At 48.3% G+C, this 11,863-nt stretch overlaps 1 protein-coding gene across 2 annotated transcripts in view; it reads left to right on the top strand.

Annotated features, from left to right (window-relative positions):
* The first annotated feature begins 4,282 nt into the window (after positions 1 to 4,282).
* Positions 4,283 to 11,863, top strand: part of PLD1 (phospholipase D1) — a 62,415-nt gene continuing 54,834 nt past the window's right edge. Inside the window, exon 1 of one of the 2 annotated variants that reach the window (XM_032697691.1) lies at positions 4,283 to 4,453. The gene's annotated coding sequence lies outside the window, so the exon portion shown is untranslated. The remainder of the gene's footprint in view (positions 4,454 to 11,863) is intronic. The other variant, XM_032697690.1, reaches the window with a different exon arrangement.

Below are 11,863 nucleotides of genomic sequence, written 5' to 3'. Positions count from 1 at the left end.
ACCCACTAATGTTATTTTTTTTTAGCTTTTCATTTACCAATTTCATCCACACCCCCTCGAGAGAAGTTAAAAAAGCCCAACCAAACCCAAACAGCAAGAGCTTTGTTTTTGTTTCCATGGGAATTCTGTGAGAGGGGAAGGGTGTGAAAGAAAACTGAAATATTCTGGCCAGATCTGATAAGGTCTGGATCCTGAGCAGCCCCTGGGTTATCATGTAGCAACTAAAGTCCAGGGGTCCTGCTTGTCCCCTGGCCATGCAGAGGGGAGGTTGCTGCTGTGCCATGGGGGTCATGACAGTGCTGTGGAGCTGTGCCAGAAAAAGCGATTTGGGTGGGAAAAGATCTGACTACAACTCCTAGGAGGCCCCATGTCCAAGTCAGGCGTCATGTTGAAGTGCCTTTCATCAAGGAAGGAACTGACCGTTCCTTCAAAGTTAGGAGGACAATTGTGGTCCTTGAAGGCGGGAGGAATAAAAAAGGTACTTGACAATGTGGTTTCTGCAAAGCATCCCCCCTCATTTCCATTTGGAATGCAGGTCTCATGGGACAAAACAATAAAAATCACTTTTTTTTTTTTGCACATATGTGGCTTAATGCCAGCTGGCCCGTGTTAGGTCATCTCTGGGCTGCTCCATCCTTGGCAGTGTCACCCGTGGCTGCCCCAGCGTGGACCTGCAGGGTTTTCCTGGGTTGCCTGGTGTATCCATCCACGTGGTTCCATCGCCAGCTGTGGGTGTTGTGGTGGCACTGGCAGTCAGAGCTGAGCACTGTTCTGCCCCCTCCCTTGTGCCCCTCGTGGGAGCATCTTCAACTCCCTTTCTCGTTGCACTGCTCTGAAATGGCTACAGCAAAACACATTTCCAGTCCCTGGTGAGGTGACACTCTGCTATCCAGGGTATAACAGTCCTGTTGTCCTAAAGAGCTGCAGAGTCACTGTGCTATGGGGCAGACAACCCTTTGCTCTACAGTCAGGATGGCGTCAGCAGAGGTTGAGGACATGGTGCAGGAGCAGGAGGCACAGTGGTGTCCCATGCTGGAGTTAGGCTTTACATGGTGCCAAAGCCAGCCCTCATCTCACTGTGGGCGATGAAGCTGATTCCTCCCTCCTCTGGGGCTCTGCAGGCTCCTTCCCAAATGGGACCCAGCTGAGGAAAGAACTACTCCCCAGTTATCCCTGTAGTTGCCCTCTGGAACCCATGGCTTTGCAGAGGCACCAACACAACCCACGCTTGGGGCCAGGGACCATCTGTGTGGCTAAAGGGGAAATACAAGGAAGAAAAAGGTCCTTTTAATGTCTGCACATATGAAAGACAGGCAGAAAAGTGCTCCACTCAAGCATTTGATTTTTTTTTTTTTTTTTGGTTTTGACATCTTTGATATTTCACCTGACCAGGGATGTGTCAGTTGCTGTGAACGGTGTCACCAGTTCAGCAGCACCAGGCTGGGGAATAGCCTGTTGTTTGTAACACTGTGAATAACACAGGGCCAGGGTTTGTACTGGAGGAGCTGGGCTCATTTAACAAAGGAAAAGCAAACTGGTGAGAAAAACCTCTACGGGTAAACCCCTGTTTTTAGATGACACCTGTGTTCAACGTGTCAGCAATGCTGTGTCTTTGCTGAGGGCCCTCTTGTGCTCCAACCCTTGGACAAAACTGCCCTTTGCCCTAAGGGAAGGGGAGAATGCTTTTCTGGGTGTGAGAAAAAGTTTTGAGAGGCTTGGAGAACTTGATGTCTTCTTTGTGCTCCTACATGCTCTCTCCCATCTGCTGAGAGAGTGTTTCTCTAGTGTCCAGCAGCCACTGTCCCTCTGCTCCTCCCCTTTCTCCCTGTTTGTGACGCCAAGTGGTGACCAAGATTGAGGACAATGTCCTTATTTAAAAAAAAAAAAAATCCCTTTTTCTTTTCCTGTATTATCTTTCAGTTGGCAGATTGGGTTTGGTGTGCAGCAGCATAGGCTCTTAGTACTCCAAAAGAAAAAATATGAATTAAGTAAAACTAAATAGTAATTAAAAAAAGATTCCTAATATTAGCCCCTTTGTTTTACAGATTGCAGTGACCTCGACCCCTGTGTGACTGTCACTCAGTGCACTCTTTGCACCAGCAGCTCACATTAAATAAGAAAACTTCACACCCTCTGTGACAACCCTAAGTGTCCTCTGGGGGATGTGTGGAAGTTCCTGAAGATCGAAAAACAGGTGGGAACAGGGAACCAAAGAAACCCACAAGAGACAATTCTCTGCTTCTTCAGAGTACAAGATATTTTTGAAGGTATGTGCCAAGTATCCACTTTATGAATGCCTCAGGGACAGGGAACGTTATGGGAAATGTAGAAAATCACTAATGGACATGGACACAGTGGTGTTTCTGCTGGAAGAGATGATAACTGTGGGTGGAGAACCTGATCTGTTGTGGTGCAGGGGAGAGGGGGATTGTGCTGTGTAGAGGCCAAAATGCTCATCAACAGTGTCTGCTCTCTTCTGCTGCTGATCTAGCCCTGCTCACAGTGGCTGCCAACATGAACCTAGCAGCAGAGAGATTAAATACGCATTAAGTGAGCTAAGGTTTATGGATTTGGAAAGCTTTGCCAGAAATCAGCCAGTCGCATAGGTGATGAGCATTGAAATGAGCTCTGGATGGGAGGATAGGGGTTTGTCTGCAGAGTTGTTTTTCTCTGTGTCTGAGATGTCTCTGTGTGCGCCAACACATGTGGAGAGGTGTTCAGAGATGTGAGATGGCAGAGGTCCCCTGCAAAACCTGCTGGCCTACTGCCCGAGGAAGCTGTGGGGTGAGCAGAGGCATGTCTGGAGAGGATGGCAGAGATGGGGCATCCTGGGCAGGTGGGTGCCCTGAAGGACACTGCTCCCTGTGCCATCTCTCCTCTGATTTCTATTCCATATGTTTAGCACAAAACCTCTCTGCAGTGTAGGGTAACGTGCCCTTCTTGAGCATGGCTCTGCCTGCTCTCTGGGGTGGAAATGGCAGTGATATAGGGTGACTTTCTGTATTTCCCATCACCCCTATTCTTTGCTGCAGAGTTCCACCCTGATTTTCTCTGATGCTTTGTTCTCTCCTGACATTGAGTGTTACAAATGCCTGTGCTGTCTTTTCTTGCTCAATGCAGCTGGCACTGCTGAGCCACCTTGACTCACAGCTCTCCCTAAGTGCTGAGTGTGACAGTGTTTGAGCACAGCAACGTGAGCTGAAGGAAGCTGTGTTGCAATGCTATCGGGAACCCACCTTAGATTTCCAAATTTGATTTTAAATGTGAAGCACATCATTCACACTGTTTTTATTAAGTTGTTGGTAAGACAAGTCATAGTAAACCCACTATATACAAGCTAAGCCAACGTGCTGCAAGTGTGCCCATAAACAAGTCAGGTACTGTTCTGGTGGAGAACATGGAGATGCTTCAATATTGCACTGCAAGAGCAGGGGTTAGAGGCTGTCTCTGCATCAGCAGTAACCAAAGTTGGGTTATTTATCTCATGTAGATTTGAGGACCATTGTTCAATCCCTCATGATTTAAAGAAATAAAAATTAAAATCCTTTAAGGAAGAAAAATAACCATATTGATGTCTTGCTGTAGAGATGGAAGTGGGAACACCGAGGTTTTTTCCCCTGGAAGAAATCACCAAGATATCCCTGTGGTGGTGGGAGCTGCAGTGCTGCAGACAGGTCTTGGGCGTTTCACCAGCACACATGGCTGGGTTATAGCCGTAACATACCAGGGGGTTTGATTCTTCGCTTGTCAGTTCAATGTTTCTGTAAGCACAAAAATATTCTCTCGCTGAGAAATCTGCTTCTTTGCATATTAGAAAGGATGTATGGGAAGTAACATGGAAAATGCAGCATATGCAGAGGAGGACAGATCGGATGCAAACAGTACGGGACTGTAATTATTGGATTGTCTTACGCTAAAAATAGCATTGCATGTGCAATTAAAAATTGTTAATTTGCACAGACTTTTTAATTAATACGTTTGGTCTCCCTGGCCAAACGTATTTCCTCGGTGGCGACGGGGAACTGTCCTCTCCCTGCTGGAGTCACTGCGAGGACAGCACGAAGGGCAGAACTGCGCTCCCTGTGGAAGCGGCACCTGGAGCGTGGAGGAACCTCAGAGTCCCTGCGCGAAGTTGGAATAAAAAAAACGAGTTTCCCCTCTCTCGATCGTTACGATTTTTCCCCGGCCGAGCACGCCCAGGCTGGGAAGGGGCAGAGTTCCCATCCCTGTGCTCCGCCGCGTCCCGGGCTCTCCCCGCGGGCGGGGCGCGGTGCCCAAGGGCGGGGCCGGGCGGCGGGGCGGGACCGGCGGGACCGAGCGGGCGGTGCCGGCTGCGGGGAGGCTCCTCCGGCTCCTCCGAGCGGCTTCTCCGGCCGCCGCTGCCCCGGGAGAGGGACGGGATCCGGCTGGCTCTGAGGGCACCATGGGGCACCCGCGGCCGCGGGGGCCGCAGGTCGGTGCGGGCGGTTCGCGGGGTGGGCGCCCGGCCCGGGGGGAGCGCGGCTGCTTCGGCTCGGGGCGCCTGTTTTCAAGTTAATTCCCTGCTCGGGCTCTTTGCTGCGGCCAACTTTGCCGCTGGGAGGTGTTTGTCAGCCTGTCGGACGTAACTCTTTTTTGCTCGTTTTCCGTGCCGCGAGATGGGTGGGTTTGGGTGGGATGTGAGTCCTGCCCTGGGGTCAGCGTGGGGGTCTGAGTTGGGGAACTCAGCGAGGGCAGCTTCCCTTTTGGGGTGAACTTCAGACAGGCTGGTGTGTTTCCAGTGCCGGTGAAGTCGTGTCCCTGCCACGTCCTTTCTAAGCCCGCAGTTTTTGGACAGGGGAAAACCTTGAGAGTTTCCCAACACACTGACACAACCCGCTCTGCCGAGCTGCCGACTGGGTTTCTCGCAGTGAAAGCCTGTTGCTGTTACTGTTTATTTGGCATGATGCTCTTTGGAAATCTTCAAGCCCGAAGTGCCTCGTGTCCGACCTGGACTGTGGTTCAAGCTGGTGCAGCTCCTTTGGCTTTGGAAAGTGTTTCCCCCGCACACAGCGGGACAATGCACATTGTGTGCCCAGGTCTGCGTGATCCCCACATCCCTCCTTTAAGTAAATCTGCACGATGCCTCTCCAGCCAGCAGCGTTACGTGGCTGTTTGGGGACAGGCAGTGACAGTTGAACTGGGTGGATGAAGCTCTGCTGGTTTGACACTGTAAGTAATGGATGTCATGGTCAGGCCGGTGCGTCCATGGCTGTTGGGACAAAAGCTCTCTGTTTTCCTGCAGCATTGTGTTTCAAGCTGCCTGTGTTTGCAGCTCGAGGGGTGGGAACTCTTGAGTGCCTTTAAATTAACTCAAGAATTTGTGTTTTCCCTCCTGTGCCTTCTCTGGCATTTGGTAGTGTGAGCTCATGCGAAAGGCTTGCAGGTAACCCGGGAACTTAATTTCCAACCACCTCTTCTCATGAGTGTTAGCTCTGTGGCTTGGGTCTCGTGGGCAAATTCTGCCCAGCTTTGCCAGAAGTTGGGAAGTTGCAAGTTTAATCCCTGGCCTACCCTTCCTTCACAGCTTGTCATCAGTCTGCACTGTGTTTTCTGTGAATATGCAGAAAGCCCCTTCCTTCAGGGTTGGTGTTACTGTGTGATGCTGAGCACTCCCCAGGGATGCTGGGATCCCTGATCCCTGCTCAGAGATGGGCACAGGGCACTGGAATGGGGTGGTAGCCACCAGCCACACTTGTGCAACTGCCCTACCCTGCACTTGCCTGCGGCTGAAACGGGCTTTTCCTTCCATCCTTCTGCTGCAAGATACCACCAAATCTGTCAAATCTGTTTTTTTACAGTGGGAAAGTGTGTCTGGTCTCCCCCAGGGCTGAGAGTGCAGCACACAGGTGACCTCCCACAGTGTCTCAATTGCCCATCTTGGAGCATTGGGTGGGGGCTAAGCCCATGTCCTCAGTCCCAGTCTTGGTCAGAGCTCCCTCAGGGAGAGGGTTGAGGTCTGGGGGAAAAACCCAGATCCCTCTGCAAAGACCTGTTAAAATTTACAGAGATTCCTGTAGACTGTGCTTCAGCTGATTAAATGAAAGTTTATGAGAGGTATATCTATTTCATTTGTTTTTGTCAAGATTTAGCTTTCCTAAATAGATAAGATTGAAGGTTCTCACTTAAATACTCATTTGCACATTTAGTTTTGCTCCAATATATAACATTATCCTTTTCAGGATTATTGAAAATTAGTGTTGAAGCTCTAGTCTTACTGGAAAAGACTTTAATAAAGTGACTTCTCCTGCAGGCTGTGATGCTCTTTTTATTTTGAGAGGCTTGAACTCCTGACACAAAAAATGCTCTTGCTGGCAGGTGTCTCCTGAGCTCTCACAGCTTAGGAAGAGTTTCCTGGTATCAGAATTGCTGCTGCTTTAAACTGCTGAAGATGCTGTTTTAGATGCGTATAAATGAAATTATAAGGGCTAGGTAGGTGATCTTTGCTGGTGAAATCATTCTTTCATAAAGCGGGCTGAAAGCTCGTGCCTCACCTAGAAATTTTATTACTCTTAGAAGTAACAAAGTGTAAAGGCTCGTGTCATTGTTATACCTGTAATTTTGTGAAGTGCTCTTTAGACTTCAGGTGTGTCTGCAGTGAAGGAAAGATCCCATGTTTTACAGGAGTGGGTCTGATCTTCAGCAGTGATTTGAGAAATCTCTTACAAGATAAACCATGCATCCGAGCACAAGTTCAGCCAGTTGAACTTGGGTTTTTACAGTTATTCCTTCTCTGGAAATAGATTTAAAGCAAGTTGTCAAACCTTCAGGGAAAGAAATGTCAGGGGAGTGTACTTAACTGGTGGTGTTACCACAAGTGTTATTCCCTTGAAATGATATACTAAGGAAGATATCAGTTATTTATGTTCATACAGGTTTCTAGTTTTAAATCTTGTATCCTCTCTGCCCAATGAACACACCAGAGGAGGAAACTCAATCTTTGAAATTGCTGGAGTACTGCAGAAGCCATTGCACTCCGTGAGGAGCAGCTCCTTTCTGATGCCTTTGCTGCAAACAGGTGGTTCCTTAATTTCACAGCTATTTTGCAGCAAGTGATTTTAAAAATAATAATAATAAAGCTTGAGTGAGAACGAGCATTGTCCAGTGCCCCTAAATTGGTCTATAACAGCTAAGGAAGGCAATTTGATTTTCTTCTTGGTGTTGAGTTGCTGGAGCGTCTTATGTAAATAAGGCACTTGGTCTTGTCTGAGGGTGAGGAAGGACAAGGGTGAGAGCGAACCCTTCCTGCCTTTTCCTCCCATTGTCTGGCTGACAATTAATTGATGATGTGTTTTTAGCTTGCTCTCACATGCCTTGTACCCTGGAAACTCCCTAGCAGGGAGGCTGAATGCAGTTACATATATATTACCCATTTAATTTGTTTGTTTGTTTATATATATAAATAAGTTTTTAACAGTTATTTAGCCAGGTGCCCTCCTGTGCCACTGGGTTTCATGGACTCATCCTCACCTGCTAGATGTACATACCAGCTCGACACATGCAGACACCCTGGAAAGTAGTGGGTGGTGGAGGGACTGGTGGAAAAAGAGCTCTGTTTGCCTGGTTTTCTTTACAAAATATTTGCCATGTTGCTCCCTCACCTGTTTGGCACAGGGTGTTCAGGGTGGCATGAGGCTGTCATGGAGCTTGTGCAGGGGACACGCACCATTACCCTGGCTCCTGTGCCGGGGGGGGGACACAAGCAGGAGTAAAATGTGTATTTGCAGATCATGAAATTTATGTTATATATATTTTTGTCCTTGGAATTCCAAGTTTTCTCTGTTTCCACGCAATAATAGTGGGAGGCATCGCTGGGGTCGGCATCGCGTGCCATCGCCACTGCCCTGAGCGCTTCGCACATCCCTCGCTCCTCGTGCCCACACGCTGCGATGGCATTTAGTGCTTTCTGGATCCTTGAAGCAGATAAACACTGAAACCTGGGGGTTTACATAACAAAGTGGGAGCGGGGCTCGTGTCTGTCAGACAGCGCCCGGCCCCCGGCACCCATCTGCTGGTGTGGGGAGAGGGGGAGAAGCCGTCTGGTGGCTGCTGCTCCCACGCTGGAGAGCTGGGGCCCCAAAAGGAGCTGGGATGGTGCCAAGCATCCCCCCGGCAGAGAGGAAGCCACTCACCCCAGCAGGGAGACGAGTTTTGCCTCAGAGAATAAGAACTTATAATTTAAAAACAAGTTGCGGCTTGTGCGAGTCTAAATAGGCACAGGTCAGGGAAGTCTCGCTGAAAAGGGATCAGGGAGGGCAATGGAGCAACTGCCAGAGGACCTGCCACCGCTCTGGCAGTGGGTGTGGTGGTGTGTCAACTTGGCAGGCAGGGTGACAGCACAGTGTGTGCTGAGGGGTCATTGCCAAAATGGGATGCAGGTTTCTAATATTGGGGTAATCACCTTGAGATAATCTTATCAGGCTACTGTGCTCGGTTGGATGCCAAGAAAATATGTGTGAGAGTGGGGCTGGCTGGGAATGAACCCGGCAGTGTTGCCTTGGCACGTGTCTGCCCACCTGTGCTGAGTCCGCACCGAAGCCGGCGCTGGCCACGTGTGGTGTTCGTACCTTTGTACTCCTTGGTTGGTTGTGTTTCTGCGACTGTTTTCCTTAAACTTTCCCCTTTGCTCCCTGGGGACGGGGTGCATGTTGAGCTCCAGCAAATAAAATGGTGCTACACCTCCAGTAGGATTTAACAGCAAAGTAGCCAGTTTGCATTAGTTACCTCAGTGTAATGACATTGCCCCTTCCTCCTCTATCCCCTTTTTTCTGGCAGAGGAGGCATATATAAAATAAGAAATGATCTTCTGCCTTAAGGAACTGACTCTTTAGGAAGAAAGGCTGTAATAAGAGGCAGTGTGAATAGCGATGGGGTGGATATTTTGCAGAAGAGAAAGAGCAGCCCTGCACTGACCACCCGTGGAAAGCCTCTGAGAAGGGAGTTGCAGGGCTGAGGATGAAAAACCTCGTTGCTATTGCAGATATACTCAACAGAAGGAGATTTTCACTCTGGGTGTGGAGTCCTGTGCATGCTAAACTGATAGCAGCAAATTTAGTCATGTAGTTGAGATTTATTTTCCTGGCTTACACCTCTGTTGGTGAAAGAAGAATTAAATTGTATTTCCTCAATTGCATTTTTCAGGTCAGACTGTGAGTGGGCCTTATTCCTGTCTCAGATTTTTATTTCTGCTGGTGCAGTGAGTTTTCCTATGTACAGGGCTCTTTCTCTGGGTGAAATAAGATAAATCTACCAATAAACACCTGATGCTTCCCTGGCTCTCCCAGGGCCAGCAGCAGGATCCCAGTAGCTCTGGGGGCTGTTTACAGCTCTGTCCCCAGGGCCAGAGAAGGTGGTCTGAGCACAGAGGGACCACTCTTCTCTGGGACGAGCGTTCCAGTGTGCAGAGACAAAAGGCAGTGCCAGGCAGACAATGTCCCACAGAGCAGTGCTCTGACAGCCTCTGTCCCAGCTTGTGCAAGTGGTTGATTCACAACCACTTGCAGTTTCTGGTTGTCTTGCTGTGCAAGATCTTGCTTCTCGACTCTTCTCCCATCAGGGTCCTGCCAGTGGTGTGTCCCGGGGCTCTTCCGTGCCACCGGCACTGACTCACCTCTGAGCCACTTCCTAGAAACTTCTCCCATTTTACCAGCTGGACTTCTGGGAAGATTTTTTTCAATCAGAAATAGTAATTTCTTCTTCTTCCCCCATCTGTGTTTGCCCCACCCAGAACACACCCTCTCGTGAACACAGCTGCATTGCTCTCAGGTCAGATGCACCTCACAGCACAGGCTTCTCTCACCATCAGCTGGGCTGAGTCCTCCTTTCAGCCTCCAGGAATCCCCAGGGGAAAAACAAACCTGCAAGAGTAATTAGTTGCATATTTTCCAACATTTTCAGTAACCTGGGGTCTTGGTGCCATGGCAGGACCTTGTAACCCACTACCTGACTAAAGACAACCTCTCTGTTGTTTTTTTTTTTTATTATTTAAAAAAATAAGTGTTCTCACTCCAACCAACTTTGAATGTTGCACACAAGAGGTGAAACAGTTGTAGGTTTTGTGATTGCATTTTCCCTTTCATTTGCAAGTAAGATGCCATTACATGATACAGTTGCTTCACATGGAGAACACAAATCTGCCTTGCTTGGGGTTCTCTTGGGTGCAGTGAGAAGCACTCGTGGGTGCTGAGGTCTCCCAGGAAGCTCAGCTGTCCTCTCTCTGTCACAGCTCAAGGGCTGCTGAAACAATTTGGAGAGCAAGGCAGTGCATCATAGTCTTTTCAGAAAGAAGTGCTTTAGTTTCTCCTTTCCTCTTTGCTATTTATGTAGTCCCCATGAGATGTTCTGAAGTATATTTTTCCATGAGTGAAGTTTCCTGCAAATTGACTTTTTTTTCTCTGATTGTCCCACCCATCACTAAATCTTACCAAAAAAGAATAGTAGATGACTCACAGTGGCTTTGAAATCTCTGTGATTAGACCTGATCCTGCTGAGTTCTGGCAGCAGTTATGGCAACTGAGCCATTTTGTTTACTGGGAGAAAGAACTGGCGAGGTGGGAACTGCTCTCTGAGCCTGTTTGTTTGTTTGGGGTTTTTTTCCCCTCTATTGCATTTTCTTTCTGCCAAACAGCTTTTTTTGTACACATGACAAACACTCTGTGGACACCTTTCTGAGCAGCACTGCTCCAGAAGGTCATGGCAGTTGAGGGAAAAATCGTCTTTAATTTTTGGCTCGTTGTATGCTGAGGTCTGGAAGGTTCAGCTTGAAAGTCTTAATCTTGATGCTCTGATTTCCACTAGGAATGTGTGGGAAAAGTACTGTAGGGGAGTTTTCACAAAAGGAGAAAGAGCTGCAGGGTGTCTCTGCCTTGTCCAGGCACCCGCATTGCTTGTAAAGGGCTGGAGCTCTGGGTGAGGGTAAAGGAGGGGGATGAGGAGGCAGATGAGGTTTGATTTGAGCTCAGAGATGAGCATCACCTTTCCCTGCCTACCCTCAGTGGCCTTCTGTGCCGGCTTGGTTGAGGCATTGTTTTTCCCCTCTGGGGAAAGGGTTACAATTTTTTTTTCTGAGGCATCTATTTTGCTCTAAACAAGCTGTCAGTATTGTCAATGTGTGTAAATGAGCTATTTTGCATAAATTTGCAGGTATTGACTTGTATTTAGGAAAGAAACAGAAGGATCTGGTCTGTTTCTGCAAGTTTCTTCCTCATAATGAGCAATTTTTCGTTGAATTTGTCTGGATTTGAGCTCAGTTTGACAGGTACTGGTCTGAAACCTCGGCCATCATTCCAGAGTTATATGAGAAGTCATAACCCAACTTATGTAATAATTTGCTAATACTTAATTTTGATAATGGATCAAACACTTCAAGGTATAGAAAAATTAGCTTTTCAGTAACTCCAGTACTCTGTGGCCTGAGTTCTGTTGTGATTCCGTGGAGAGTCATACAGGGAGCCCATGGAGGGTCTCCTTGGGAGAGGTTGGTTTGCCCTCTGAAGTTTCAGGGACAACATTGCCTTTGCCCTCTGAGCTCTGCTCACAGCTTCTCTTACAGTTACCTCTGAGACTTCCCCAAGCCAACTGTTTTCTTCTTGTAAATTAGAAGTTCTCAAATATTTGTTTTAGCTGGCCAGGGAGAAGGAAAATGCAGTTCTTGAGAGGTCTTAATGTTATCCTAGATCCACAGATGAAGTTGTTCATGAGCTGGTAGGAGATTTCTGGGCGTGAAAGGGAGGCCGAGGGCTGATGTTTGCCCATGTTGGTGCTTGGGCTGGCTGTGGGTGAGGAAAAGCAGCTGCTGTTGGAAATGTGGATCAGGATCAGGCAGGCACCTGCCTGTTACCTCTGT

The sequence above is a fragment of the Chiroxiphia lanceolata genome, chromosome 10 (assembly GCF_009829145.1).
Source record: "Chiroxiphia lanceolata isolate bChiLan1 chromosome 10, bChiLan1.pri, whole genome shotgun sequence".
NCBI classification, from domain to species: domain Eukaryota; kingdom Metazoa; phylum Chordata; class Aves; order Passeriformes; family Pipridae; genus Chiroxiphia; species Chiroxiphia lanceolata.
The sequence above is the reverse complement of the archived record's forward strand: the minus strand, read 5'-3'. Positions and strand labels throughout refer to the sequence as shown.